At 38.8% G+C, this 11,886-nt stretch overlaps 1 long non-coding RNA gene across 1 annotated transcript; it reads right to left on the reverse strand.

The window, feature by feature from the left end:
• Positions 1–4,902: 4,902 nt before the first annotated feature.
• Positions 4,903–8,446, reverse strand: LOC129030534 (uncharacterized). Its single transcript, XR_008500693.1, has 3 exons — positions 8,325–8,446; positions 5,265–5,488; positions 4,903–4,944 (listed from the first exon to the last, which is right to left on the reverse strand). It is a non-coding gene; the product is annotated as an uncharacterized LOC129030534 (long non-coding RNA).
• Between the last annotated feature and the right edge of the window lie 3,440 nt (positions 8,447–11,886).

An 11,886-nucleotide genomic window follows, 5' to 3' on the forward strand; every position in this document is an offset into this window, starting at 1 on the left:
TTTTTATACTTCTATTCAACATCTTGAGTTCTGGCCAATACAACAAAGCAAGACCAATAAAATGTATACAAAATGGAAAAAATGCAATTTTTCCTATTCACAGACAACATAATTATTCATGTAGAAATGTTCAAGGAATCTACCAAAAAAACCATTCTAGAAAAAATAATTGAATTTAGCATGGCTTCAGAATACAAAGTCAACTTATAATGCTTGCTTATATTCCCACATACTTAAAAAATTCTAAATTGAAGAATTGTAAACTAAAATTAATAAAACAGTACCATTTATTATAGCTCAAAATTAGGTGTAAATACAACACTCAAGGGGACTGCAAAATGTTCATAGAAAAATAAAATCAAAAGATAAAAATAAAAAATATTAACTTTATTTCTCTACATATGCTCCATGAACATCAAGATACTTGTTAATGATTATACCAACCAATTACTTCATTCCTAAAGAAATGATGAGGGTCCTGGAAATTTAACCATGTTTGTGCTGTCTTTTTTACATTATTAACTGAAGAAAAATGGATGCCCTTGACAGATTTTTTTAATATTTGGGAAACAAAAAGAAGTCCACAAAAGCCAAATCAGGACTGTAAGTGAATGCCTAATAATTGTCCACCAAAACTCTTGCAAAATTGACCTTATTTAATGAGAGGAATGAGCAGAAGCATTGTTGTGATAGAGAAGCACTCTCTGGTGAAGCTTCTTCAGGTGCTTTTCTGCTAATGTGTTGGCTGTCTCAAAACATATTAATAATAAGGAGATGTTATTGTCCTTTGACCTTCCAGATATGCAGCAAGAAAAATATCTTGAGCAAGCCAAAAATGTGTTGTCATAACCTTTGCTTTTGACCGGTCCACTGTTGCTTTGACTGAACCACTTCCTCCTCTTGGTAGCCATTGCTTTGATTGTACTTTGTCTTCAGGATCATACTGATAAAGCCACATTCCGTCTCCTGTGAAAATTCTTTGAAGCAATGCTTCAATATCTTGATCCCACCTGTTTAAAATTTCCATAGAAAGCTCTGCTCTTGTGTGCAGCTGATGTGGGCCCAATGGTTTTGGCACCATTTGGCATTCAAGTAGGTTAACAAGAAGAATACTGAAAGAGACCATTTGCACTTCTCCTTAGTTACCAGATCTGAGCATTGTGTTAATGATAGACATAACACCATGTATTCTCCACTGGTTAAAGGCATCTGCTCTATCAAGTGAAATGTTTGTTTAACTTCAGTTTTTTAGTTAGAATTGTTTACAATGAACCAGTTGAGATGTTTATGGTGTCGGCTACTGTTTCACCTGTCAGTCTTTGGTGCTTTTCAATTACAGCATAAACAAGATAATTTTTTTCTTGCAAGCTAATGTGAATGTAGATTGTCTGCTGCTGTGAACTTCATCTTCAAAATCATCTTGTCACTTCTTAAAATGAGTTAACCATATATAAACTGCTTATTTTTGAGGGGTCTTTGTGCCTATAAACTTTCTATAAAGCAACAGTGATTTTCACATTCTTTCATCCAAGCTTCACCACAAATTTGATATTTTTTCTTGCTTCAATTTTAGCGGAATTCATGTTGCTCTAATAAGAATGCTTTCCATAGGAAAGTTGTTCTTGTCCTTCTTAGTGTCTCAAACTAGATCATGTTCAAAAATGTTATATTAATAAGAGTTTATTTTGGTGCAAAAAGATTGATAATATGCATTTTTCGTTAACCTTTTGAAGACCCCTTGTATGAGCAAGATCTACATACTGAAAATTAATACATACTGATTAAAGAAATCAAAGACCTAAATAAATGGAGGGACTTGCTGTGTTAATGGATCAGAAAAATTAATATAGTTTATTTAACAACTCTTCACCAAACTTATACTAGGTTATCTCAATTACAATAAATATCTAAGCAATATTTTTGTAGATATAGATAAACTGATTTTTAAATGACATAGAAAAGCAAAAAGAAAAATAGAATAGTCAAAATGTTTTCAAAAAGTAGAATAATGTTGGAGGACTCACATCACCAGATACAAAACTTCAATAGTCGACATTATGAGCAAAAATATAGATACCAAAGAGTCCAGAAATAGATCCACAGTAATATGGTTGATTGTTGTCTAATAAATTTACAAAAAATAATTTAATGGATAAAGATAATCTTCTCAAGAAATGGTGCTGGAACAATGGGAACACAGATGGATGGCAAAGAAATAGCATGAGACAATTTGGGGAGATGATGTGATTCTGTGTTCTCATTGTGTTGGAGGCTAAATAGCTCTATGCAGGTATTAAAGCTCATAAAACTATATCAGAAGAAGTGAATGTTATTGTATACAATAAAAAACGCACTTGAGCTATTGTCTATAAAACAGCTACTGTATAATGGAAAGGATACAGAAGAAAAAAAATCAGTTTCAGCTCTGTTGCTTCACGTTTACGAATCTGGACATTTTGACAGTTCTATTATTTTCCTTCTCTATGAGGTAGAACATTAATATATTTCTCCAGATATTGGTATGAGTGTCATATATGAGATAATGTGTGTAAAAGAAGTTCATATAACAAATAATTATACAAATATTGAATATAATTGTTATAAAATATTTATCAAAAAAATTTAAAAGAGAATCTTGAAATACTTGTTTAAGGGGTATATTATTTAAAGTCCAAGCAGGAAAGAGACTGCACATCAACTGGATAATTTTAGGATAGTTTACATAAGTGACTATTCACAAAGATGTGTGCAGAGTGTAGGAAAACCACAAGGACTCTGGAGCCAGCAACAATCAAGGGGAATGTTGATAGGTAATGTCAATGCTGTCATTCGACACTTGAAATCTCAAAGCCACTACTGTTAGAAAGGAAAACAGAAAAAGTTCATTACCAGGAAACAACTCTTGGAGCCCCAGTCCTACAGCTGCTCATGCAGCCTAAATTGGTCATTGCAGCTGCATATTGCACTACCTCCTCTTTGTCCCTCTCCTTCTGCTGTATTGCAGTTGCAGAGGTTGTTTACCTAGTGGAATGAATCAAACTTTTGTTTCACTGGGATTTGATTCCTTGGTGGCCTGTTGGTGGTGGTAGGTTTTTTGTTTGTTTGTTTGTTTGTTTGTTTTGGGGGGTTGTTTAATTTTACTGACCAGTACTTTTTGATAAGAGGGTAATAGGAGGCTCCCCAATAAATCCTCTGACCCAGGCATAGTTTCCCTTATCCCCACTGTATAACAGCAAGCTAAATTTACTTTGGTAATTGAGATCAATCCCTACAGCCACCACAGTGACATCTGTATCTGTTTGTTTTATAGCTTGAGGAAGCCAAAATGGCAAGTGGCAATCTCAGCTTCCAGCTCAATGGAAGGATGATAATATTCCTGGATGGAAGCACTCACTCCTTAGTTATTAGGCCCTCTAAATACACAAGGCCTAGGTTATGGGAACAGAAGGAAAAAAATTCAAGTAGGTTAACAGGAAGAATACTGAAAGAGACCATTTGCACTTCTCCTTAGTTACCAGATCTGAGCATTGTGTTAATGATAGACATAACACCATGTATTCTCCACTGGTTAAAGTCATATGCAACACGTGTAAGACTGTAGTCCCACATCATGAGGTGTGGGCTCTAACTAGTGCCATATTTGAACCTTCAGCAAGCCATTCACTATTCCATCAGGCCAGATCCTTCTGAGGCGTGAGGATCTTGGTAAGAACCCATGAACCTCATGGTTGCAAGCCCATTACTACACTTCCTTTGCCATAAAATACATCTCTTGGGCAGACGCAACATTTTGTGCCAATGAATATGGCATTCTGTAAGTCCAGGAATAGTAGTTGTGAAAGAAGAACTGCAGGTAGGAAAATCAAATCTGTAAGTCAAGTATGTGCCTACCCATGAAGTGCAAGGATTTGGGTCTAATATGTTCAGCAGCCACCATGTGGCTGACTGGTCCCCTGGGGGATGGTGAAAAGTGAAATCTCAGAGTTGGTTCTGCTGTTTGACATGTTGGTCACTCATCCCTTTTCCTTCCTTGTGATCTCCTTCTGCTGCTCTCCATGGTCCAAACCCAACCACAAATCAGTGTCAAGACTTTCAGATTTCTCTATTTTCAAAGTAGAAACTCTGAACTCCATGGGACACTCCAGTATCTTTTCTCCCCGTCTCTCATTCCCACCCTCCCTCCACCTTCACTCTTCCCCTTCAGCTACAACACCAGACTATTTTTTGTTTCATTTTTATTGATACAGGAATTTCCTTCACAATATGATGGGTGAGGATAAATAACTACTTCTGTATAATGCTGTATTTAATTTTTGTTTTGTATTTGATCACTGAGATAACATTCTTTGGTGGCTGTAGTAAACTTTACATGTATTTCTCCATGTACAATCCCACATTTAAAATTCTCCTCTCATTATTATGATCCACAGGAAGGTGTGAAATTATGTCACCAACTCTGTGAAATTTAGTGATGGCTGAAAACCAAAGTCCTTCTAACATTTAACATAGGAACATCAGCCAGTAGATAAAATGTATTTTCTCATGTGTGTCTAGTTCTCTTCTTTTATTATGGAGAATAAAGCTGGCATCTAAATCACAGGGAGCTAGAAGTCTACTGGCATTCCATTATACAAGGCCTCCCATTGGAAGCCAGGCTTCAGGCACAATGAATAAAACAGAGCTAATGGTGGCAACGAATTGGAGAGCTGAGAATGTATGTGGCTATCATGAGGAAAAGGGTGACTGTTTCATTATTGCTGCTTGGCAATATTTCACTGTTTTATGTGTATGGAAACTATTCACATGATAGAGAACTTTTATGATGCAATAGTTTTTATTTTGTGCTCTAACAGGAAAAAGGTAAAATTCAAAACCACTAATTAAATCCTTAACTTCCAGATGAACCTCATCACTGAAGAAATGACTATCAAGGTTTTTAATGATCTGTAAGAAATGCAGAACAATGTCAACATCAGTGTTTTGGATTGTAATGAACCTGTGGTTAACCTTTCAAGATATGCAGCCAGCAGCTTGTGCTACAAAAATGGGCTCCAGATAGAAATGATATTTCTTACCCAGCAGGGTGTTTTCCATTAAATTAAAATGTTCAATATTTCTGCACACATTAGCTTTACTAATTGAAACTAATTTAATGCTCTCAAAAGGCTTAAGAAGCAAATGTTGAGGAACACTGGTATTGAGTGGATTGTACTGACTGATGAGCAAAGTGTTTCTGTAAACAGGCAGCACAGTGGTTGGCCCACCTGTTGGTGTACTGTTAGACCTTGATGAAAAATGTTAATTTTCATTTGCATTAATGGCCTTTGACGTCGGTGCTTCACACACTGTTTGCTGGCCTTCTCAGTAGGTACGGATGCCAGCCTCCCTCAGGATGGCTTGCCGTTTGCATTAAGTATTTATCACAGAGAGAAATAGTCATGGCCTGGCACAACACAAACGATGGATTTGGAGAAATCCAAGCAAGTCCCTGGGGTTAGAGAAAAAGGAATGTGAGGCTTTTGCTTTCCTGAGATTTGATGGAATCTTTGAAAAGCTGCTAACCCTTTTCAGACGGCATGACTACAAGTAGTCTACATTTGTTTATGTCAAGTTGTAAAATTTACCATGCCTATTTGTATATACATTCAGTAGCCAGTCATGTAGTCAACAAATAGTTTTGTTCAGTGACTACACATATTAGACACAGCTTCAAGAAACTACTCTGATATAATTTCCAATTCTAGTGGTAAGAACTAGTTGATAACTATCTCTGTGTTGGCATAACCTCAGGGAGAACCTTTCTGTCCCTTCATAAGAAGATGATCTCTTAGACTGGCTCATTCCAAATGTGAAGCTGAGAATGCCTCCTGTGTGCCATTGCTTTGCATGGGGTTTACTGGAGGAGGGAGTAACACGGGGAATTCCAGAACAGAGCTGAATATAAACGAAAATGAAAATAGCATGTAAAAAAAAAAAAAAGCAAAAAAACAAAATGAGAAGAGACAGCTTTAAAATGAGAAGGAAAGACACAAAAACAGGTTAAAAAAAAGCAAGAAACTGAAGCAACCCCCTCTAAACCCAGCAGCAACAGAGCACCCTGTGGCTGGTACCAGCAATGACTCTATTCACCCTCAACTTTTGTTGGGTACATGTCACAGATTTCATTAATTCCTCCCAAAAAAGCAATGATAAATATGTAGCGTATATTTCATATGATAGAATGAAAATACTTTCTTATGTTCCTTGAGGTGCTATTATACAGACACACCTTCTATCGAAAATATAAGTATGACATAGGTTTTGAAGCTGGCTATCTTCACCTTGGAAGTGTCGCAACAGATCTGCTTACTTACAATGAAGACAGTGCTTCTCACTGGAGTCTTTCAAAATCTCTCCAGAAACAATGATCTTAGGCTATGCTGTTTTATCGGGACTATTGTGAATGTATAAACTACTCATTGCTGGTAATGGTAAGCTGAATGGAAGCTATTGAGTAAGTAAATGTGTCTTCAGAGGTCCTTGTCAGCCTTTAAGAGAAAAAGGCCACTCACTTATAAATGCAACAAATATTTATTATAGACCTCCCATATGTCAGGATCTGGCCTCAGCTCTGGAGATAGAGCAGTCGAATAAGAGTGCAAGGTTCCTGTACTAGTAAAATGCTAATCCTACATATTTATCATACTCCCTACCTCTCAGGAGGGACCCATCACCCATGGAAGTGACCTAGACATGTCAGGTTTCAATCCCAGTGTTCTAGGGACTCAATCTTGAAAACATAATTGGTTAGGCCTCTTCTTCTATCTCTGCCTCTTTGTTCTTATTCCACCAATGCCAATGTCGTAAGGATGAACAGGGTGGCCAAAAGATCCTCCCTTCTCCTTGGGGCCACTCCAAGCACTGGTAAAAAACAAGGTCTATCTTGCTGTGTTCCCTATTCACTTCATTTTCTCCAGTGCCAGAAACTGCGGCAGACTCTCCTGTCCTTGTTATGCATGGTGAGTTTCACAGTGGAGGAGGTAATAAGGGAAGTTCTGCTGGTGACATTTTAATTAAGAGACCTAGAAATGCCTAAATCCTACTATGATATCACTGCTCCCACCTTCCCATACTTCTCAAAGAGCAGTTATGCACAGAGGAAAACAGCCACAGTGAAGAAACCTTTTATATGTGGCTGTGATATGGCTCCTCAACTTAATGTACAACTTTTGCACTAGAGGGACACAAGAATAGCTTCATTTTGCTATGCTAAAGAGGCTGAATGTCTTAGACCAAAGCTGGCCATGTTTCCTTCGGGTTGGGTGAAGGTTCAGAGGACTTCCTTTCTTTGAAGGCATCACTACCAACTTCCCTGTCTGAAGCCCTCCTTAGTAAATTGTCCTGAGGCACAGTAACAATACCATCATAGCAAACAGACTCAATTACAGGCTGGGCAGTATTTAGCTGTACTCAAATTGCCTCAGCCTATGGCCTTGTCATTTCCATCATTATGGCCCCAAGACTTAGTTCTTATCTTCATCCTAAATCTTGATGTTGCAGTACTACGTACTGGGTTCCCATGCTAGCCCCCAAGGAGTCTCTGTTGCCACATGTCCCTCCTGTAATCACTTAGATCCATGACCTCCCTCGGCTTTTGGCTCTCATCCCATGATGATAAAGGCTTGTGTCCACCCCTCTCCTGGTATTTGGAGTCCAGTCCCCAAAAGCCTATCTAGTGATGTGATCCTTGTTTTCCAAAGCAGACACCCTGAACATTGACTTGCAGCCCACAGGGCTCTCCACTTGCACACAGCCTCATGCCTCTACTTCTATGCTGCTGTTAGGGCCAGCTTGGAGCTCCAGGGCCAGCCATTGCCTCAAACAGGACTGTTTTGGAATTGTACTAACACATTGGGCCTCTCCCGCCTGGCTGAATCTCTGCCTCCATCGCAGACCACCATCCACCCCATCCTGTTCTGCTGGATGGGAGTTCCTGACTCCTCCCTTCTGTTCCATGTTGACATAAAACCATCATGTCTAAAATCTAAATTAATGGCACAAAAACCCACACTGTTCTGGGGCTCTCCTCCCTTCCCAGATTCCTTAAACCTCACGCCTTCTCTTCTAATCAAGGTGTTTCTTCAAGAAAAGAACACGGGAGATGTGTCACTTCAACGTGGCAGTAAACTAACATGGCTTCATTATAAACCAGGTATTTGGAGCCCAGTCCACTGTGGATTCTCCACAGTGAAGGGTGAGCTCTCCCAGTTACAGGAGCATGGAACATTCAGAACGTATGTGGGGATGTTTGGGGACATAAGGGTTTCCATGTGTCCCTAACTCACCTTCAAGTAAGACAGAAACAGGCTTACAGGGATGCTACACTGAGATTATTTTTCCCTGAAGAAGCCCCTCAGCTTTCCTTCTTAATCAACCTGTCTTCTGTGTTGTGCAGAGGTAACCAGATCCTCGTCAGAGTGTCCAGAAGCTCCCTGCACACACAATGCAGAGTGTGAAGCCAGAGCCAGCCAGGCAGGGCACATCACAGTCTCCAACCTTGTAGAGACTCACGATTCCTTCTTAATCTCAGCATTCATAAACCCATACGTGATAGCAATGGTACTTGCATTATCTGTTGAGAAAAAAACATATTGGCAAAAAATTATGAGATGTATATAAAAGTTCTTTATAAAATGTTGAATTTGTTAATCATAACAAGCTATACACATATAGAAATAAATAGCTATATGCGTGGGCAAGAAAAGCTGTCAGCCCAATCCATAAGTCATGTACAGTGTACACATGAGGGGTCCATATGCCTGGCTCTTACTCCACAGCCCTGAGAGTTTCTTGTTCTGAAGGTGTGTGCCACTGGGTCTGTGTGATTAGATTGTGCATAATTTTCCACTGATAGTAGGAGACTTCCTGGTCTGTCCCAATATGTTTGGCATCACAAGCACAGCCTGAGCCCCATTTCCCAGTTATAGACAGGAAGTTTGGGGCATGGGGAGGGGTTCATGCCTCCCAGTCTTGGATCCATGTCCCTGCTAACAACAGTGGAGGGGCGGGGGTAGATAAAAGCCTTCAGTGAAGAAGAGATCGCTTCTCTTTTCAGAGCAAAGCCAAGGAACAGTGGGCTCTGTGCTTAGTTCATTGACATGTCTTCAACATTTATCTGGTCTGAATTATTATGAAATACTGACCCTCATCCGGAAAGTGATAACCAAATTGGTAACCTTTCAAATGAGCAGCGTTTTCTCTTCCTTTGGCCACTCAGTGACCTATTCTATTAAATGGCGATCAGCAATTTCTTCTCTCAAAGATGTAGTATCAAAACTACATGGAGAAGATAGAAACATATTTTCACACTTCTCCTTTATCCATAAGGGAAAAAGAAGTTATCTCTAAAGATCATTTCTTTTCCCTTGGTGAGGCAGCCGCTGGTATTTCTATTATCTCTTGTTGGTGTTTGGATCAACTGTCGTCTACATCAATTTATGTTCTTAGTAAGTCTTCAGTGAATCGTCAGAATCAAGGCTTGTCTAAGGCAACATATTTCAAAGATAGAAAAAGTTTCCAAAGATTTATACATCTACTTCTGAGAAAGAAATATAAATTAAGCCTTCAATTTCCTTCCTGAAGCTCATGAATAAAATCTACTTTCTGGGTAAGTTCTATGAATAAGACTTCTTCAGGGCCTAAATATACTGTTGTTTATTAATTTCATTTTCCTGCCAAGAAAGTATTTTTTCCAAAGAGGCGGTGAGTCTAATTATTGCCAAGAATGATCACAACCCAAGTTTAGAAATTACGGAGTTGAACAATATGCACCTTAATTCTCTACTTTCTTGAAATAAATGCATTCTGCATTCTTTTGGTGCTTATTGAGAATCAGTTGTGTGTCAGGTCTTGTTAGCAATGAAAATAGGAAGGTGAAAAAGACACAGTACCTCTAAGTTCTGGGAAAGCACAGTGTGCAAGGGAAGCACTGGAGAAGTAACAGGTCCAATCTTGGGGAGATGGAAGAAAGCTTCCATCACTGAGGGCAAGGGACACCTCAATGAGACTTAAGGAAGAGTAGAAGTCATGGGACAATCTAGACCAGTGCTCCTCAAAGCAAGTACCATGCACGGGTGCCAATTCATAAACTGCCTGCTATAGTAACAAGATAAGTATAAAATTGAGAGTAGGCATTAAGAAGCTTTTAGAGCAATTGGACAAATATCTGAACATGTGATCAGCAGGCTTCTATTTTATGTTTTTATATTTGTTTCTAATAATTATTTTCAGTTGTATTTTATAAAAAGATGTGGTCTACAATGGATTGGGAATTTAGAAAAAGAAAAACTGGCGCTCCCTCATCCAGGATTTGAGAAGCAGTGATCTAGTGTGTGGCTGGGGAGGGCTGGGAAGAGGGCACAGGGCAACAGATTCTAAAGCTTGCCTCTGAGCCTGGAAAGACAGGCATGTTCTGGGAACTGCAGTTCCTCCCAAAGCATCATCTCTTAAAATACATTCTCTCCTTCCTATAGCTCACAAGCAATCCTTTCTCTGATCATGGTAATTCTTAACATTGTACACGCTCTCTATGTGTCTGGCACTCCATTAAGCACTTTATCTGTGTGATCTAATTGTTATAACCAAATGACAAGGTAAATGCTCTTATTTTTCTTATTTTGTAAATGAGAGAAGTAAGATTTGGCAAGGTAAAGCAACTTACCTAGGTTACATCCAGAATCCCAACCCAGGAATCTCTGTCTCTATTTATTCATCTAGTCTATTTCCTAGAAGTTGTTATACATTAACTTCATAAAACCTCTGTATTTGGGAAACTCCATCCCTTCATTAAGAAGTTGGAGAAAAGCTTCCAATTCTTCTCATCTTCTTAGCTATCCCCAGAGTTATCTCTCCTTCAAACAACACAACTTTAAAAATAAAAATACCTATAACCCTAGTGTTGTTTCTTTTCCCTGCACATGATCCAAGCTTTCACCGGTTTACCTTTGAGATCTGCTGTGAAACATAATCATGGCTTCAGCTACCAAAAAGCACATATGTCAGTTTGATTTCTGATCCATTTGCTCCAAGTACATTTGCTAGTATAACTTGCAGTCACTGGGTTTTTGAGAACTTTCATGAGGATCCTTTTATTCTTCTTCTTGCTCATTTCAAACTAAATCAGGGATGATAATGACTGCAATAAACTCCACTGAGATGATTAGTGCTCCCTGAAATGTGGCTCTCTCTGGCAGGGCTGCACTGATTGTTCATCACCCAGCTGGTTTCCTTTATACTTTATACCACCTGCCGCAACGGTGCTTCTGGTCTCAGGGAGGTTGCCAGCTGACAGAGTAAACAAACAGCCAAACACCCTGATTGCAAAACTTTCTAAAATGCAAACATCTCTCCCAAGTGCCAAGACAGAAAGCTTTTTAAGTTTAATTAAGTTTTTCCAAATGTATTCCAGTCATCAGAGAAGTACAACTCCCCATGAATTTTGCCTGTGGTGATAAAAGGGGTTGAGTCTATTCCATGAGGTGACGACCATATGGACAGCTTCTCTGAAAGAGATAATGAACAGAGCTATATTTCAGAGAATTTCAAGGAGTTTTTCAGCAGGAAAAGGTATTAAAGATTATCTCAGATAATCTGAACTATTTTTTTTCAACATTCCTTTTTTTATTTAATTTTTTTTATTATTATTATACTTTAAGTTTTAGGGTACATGTGCACAATGTGCAGGTTAGTTACATATGTATACATGTGCCATGCTGGTGTGCTGCACCCATTAACTCGTCATTTAGCATTAGGTATATCTCCTAATGCTATCCCTCCCCGCTCCCCCTACCCCACAACCGTCCCCAGAGTGTGATGTTCCCCTTCCTGTGTCCATGTGTTCTCATTGTT

Source organism: Pongo pygmaeus, chromosome 12, assembly GCF_028885625.2.
Source record: "Pongo pygmaeus isolate AG05252 chromosome 12, NHGRI_mPonPyg2-v2.0_pri, whole genome shotgun sequence".
Classification (NCBI taxonomy): Eukaryota; Metazoa; Chordata; class Mammalia; order Primates; family Hominidae; genus Pongo; species Pongo pygmaeus.